The sequence below is a fragment of the Sphaerodactylus townsendi genome, linkage group LG15 (assembly GCF_021028975.2).
Source record: "Sphaerodactylus townsendi isolate TG3544 linkage group LG15, MPM_Stown_v2.3, whole genome shotgun sequence".
NCBI lineage: Eukaryota > Metazoa > Chordata > Lepidosauria > Squamata > Sphaerodactylidae > Sphaerodactylus > Sphaerodactylus townsendi.
In genome coordinates, this window is record NC_059439.1 from 2,266,543 (window position 1) to 2,270,033 (window position 3,491).

Below are 3,491 nucleotides of genomic sequence, written 5' to 3' on the forward strand. Positions count from 1 at the left end.
CCCCACCTTAATTGGTCTCCACGTTAGGCCGACACAACTCTGGAAGCGGCAGCCAGAAACTAGTTGACTCCTGTGGAACTCCACGGTGCCTGCCCACCTCCCCAGGTTTTGCCCTCGCCAGCCAGGGGGACAGACGTGTTGGTGCGGCCTTGCACCACTCCAATGGCCGTTCAGTCACCCCCCACTTTTGGACTGGATCACCCAACATACTACACAAACTGAATTACACAAGACTTACAACGATCAACTCTTAGAAAGGAATACAAATGCAAATAAATCCCAAATGAATTGTAATTCTCAAAGAACCACAACAGCTGTATGAGAATAGTCAAAAAATCAAAAGGGTTTTGTATTGAGTTGAGGACAAAGATTCGGAGAACAGAAACTGTAGTCAAGAAGAACGTCACTCTTAACTCGTGCAGGAATCTGCAACGTGGGAAGGTTGTTTTTCTTTTCCTCATGCACACACAGCAACAGGTGTTGGCTTTGAAAGAGCCCGTGGGGTAACGTCATTCAGAGTGGTGGACTCTGATCTGGAGAACCAGCTTCCCCATTCCTCCCCATGAAATCTGCAGAGTGACCCTGGGCCAGTCACAGTTCTCTCAGAACTCTCACAGTCTATGCAGAGGCAGACAATGGCAAACAACTTTGGTGTGTCAAACCCTACCAGGTCACCCATAAGTGTCTCGACTTGACAGCACGCACACACGTCAGAGTCCCACCCCGCATCCTTCAGGACCAGAAGAAGAAGAAGAGTTTGGATTTATATCCCCCCTTTCTCTCCTGCAGGAGACTCAAAGGGGCTGACAATCTCCTTGCCCTTCCCCCCTCACAACAAACACCCTGTGAGGTGGGTGGGGCTGAGAGAGCTCCGGAAAGCTGTGACTAGCCCAAGGTCACCCAGCTGGCGTGTGTGGGAGTGTGCAGGCTAATCTGAATTCCCCAGATAAGCCTCCACAGCTCAGGCGGCAGAGCGGGGAATCAAACCCGGTTCCTCCAGATTAGATACACGAGCTCTTAACCTCCTACGCCACTGCTGCTCCTTCAGAACACTTCACACATGTACGAAATCCTAGTGGCTACAGCTCACAGTCAGCCAAGACAGCCCAGCGCCTCTCTCCCTTTCCCCCCGGAGGAAGACTGCTTTTATTAGGAAAATGCTGCTTGTAGAAATGACTAAATGGCTCCATTTTCCTAACCGCTGACTGCATCACGATTCCAGCTTCCTGGGGCCCCCAAGCGGACTGGTGCTCCCAGAATTGGGTCTCCCTCTCGAGTGGTCTGGCACTCTGGCTATTGATGGACTCCTCTGTCTTAGAAAACAATCTTGGACAGAAGAAAACTGGAAAAGAAGATTAGAAAGAATGGACCTGCTGCTGCACATTTAAAGAAGAAAAGAAGAAGGGGGAGGGGGGAAGGGGGTAAAAGGATATGGAGGATGAAACATAAAGATGTATAATATAAATCGGTAACAATCCAAAATATCAATAAATTTTTTTAAAAAAGTTTACATAAGTTACATAGGAACCACCAAACGCAACGCTCAGACACGAATTAAAGAACACGAAAGGCACTGCAGACTATTTCAGCCAGAAAAATCAGCAATAGCAGAACACTTGATAAACCAACCTGGACACAGAATATTATTTGAAAACACAGAAATTCTGGACCACTCTGACAACCACTACGTCAGACTGCACAGAGAAGCCATTGAAATTCAGACAAGCACATGGACGACTTCAACAGGAAGGAAGAAACCATGAAAATGAACAGAATTTGGCTGCCAGTGTTGAAAAACTCTAGAATCAAGACAGTGACTGATCAGCTCCACACAAACACAGGACAACTATAGACAATAGCAATCAAAGGAAACAAAGACCAGGATACTTCTATTCAGATGCATTCACCCACATTGACCATGCCCTATCTTCATTGTTACTCCCAGGCTACAGACTCTTTGTGAGCTCACATACCACACTACTGCTATTCAAGGAGGGGTCTACCTGTTGACATCCTCACAGTATATATATAATACTCCAATCTCCTGGTTTTCCATTCCTACTATCAGATCCTCTGAAGATGCCAGCCACAGATGCAGGCGAAACGTCAGGAGAGAATGCTGCTAGAACACGGCCATACAGCCCAGAAACCACACAGCACCCCCCCAAAAAGAACACAATCTTGGGATATTTTCTATTGACTTGTAGAAAATTAAGACATTTATGCTTTTAAATTCCATAATGATACCAATCAATACTATTGTATATGAGATCTAAGTTATGAAACATGCTTCCTGCATTTTTTTTAAGAAGCAAAACAGGTTTCGGTTTACTGGGAAGATAAGTACGGCATATATGTCCATTTTTCCCAGAATTTGTTTTTTTCTTTAAAAACAAATATCTCTTTCCGTGGCTTTCAAAGCTTCAGAAATGTAACATCTCTTGTGCTGGATCATTCCTGGTATTGTATTGTCGAAGGCTTTCCCAACATCAGATCCTCCGAAGAGGCCAGCCACAGATGCAGGCGAAACGTCAGGAGAGAACGCTGCTAGGACACGGCCGTGCAGCCCCGGAAACCACACGGCGCCCATTCCCGGGATTGCGTGGCGTGGGCTTTGCTGCCAGCTGGGCGATGGGGAATTTGCAAGGTACCGCTTCGGGAGGGTGGGGTTTGGAGAGAGGAAGGAGTTTAGCAGGGAGCGAACGCCACAGGTTTCACCCTCCAACACAGCTGCTTCTCCAGGGGAGCTGATCTCAGTTGTCTCGAGACCAGTTCTAATTCTGAGGGACCTCCAGACCCCACCTGGAAGTTGGCAATCCAGGTGTGCACATTCTTCCTACACAAACTTTTTAGGTCACACATCCAGAGGCGGGATCCAGCAGGTTCTCACCAGTTCCCGAGAGGGGATTACTCATTATTTGTGTGTGCCGAGAGGGGGTTACTAATTGGGTCCGCTTTTCCGCCTCCATGCCCTCGCCTCCCCGAGAGGCATCCTGCCTTTGAACGCGAAGGTTCCATATAGCAATTGCGACTAATAATGTAACTCCCTGAACTGGGTTAATCCCTTCCAGGTACTGCAATTCGTTGATTCTCAGCCTTTTGTGCCTTTTATCTCCCCAGTCTCTATCAAAGAACCTGTGTGTTTCACCATTGCTGTGCTCCGATTTGTGAGCTGGGGCATTTTCTATAATGGGATGATGATTTAGAAATGACCTGGTGCAAAAAAAAATGTGGTGGGTGGCTGCCTGCGGGGGGGGCATCCAACTCAGGTTTTGCCCAGGGCTCAGGTTTGCCTAGGTACGCCTCTGCCCCCTTTGCTGAGGGAGGGGCTGGCGAGGGAACCTGTTACTAAAATTTTTGGATCCCACCACTGCATACATCTGTGCTAGACAAATGTTGCACAAAGCAATGCTTTGCAAAAGAGAGCATCGTTCCATCAGATTTTAAGTCTACCTGCAACGTATCGAAAGGTGGACTATGCAGGTACTTAC

General features: G+C 47.5%; 1 protein-coding gene across 1 annotated transcript in view; it reads right to left on the reverse strand.

The window, feature by feature from the left end:
- Positions 1-3,491, reverse strand: part of LOC125445251 (membrane primary amine oxidase-like) — a 32,422-nt gene that overhangs the window by 26,520 nt on the left and 2,411 nt on the right. The window lies entirely within an intron of this gene.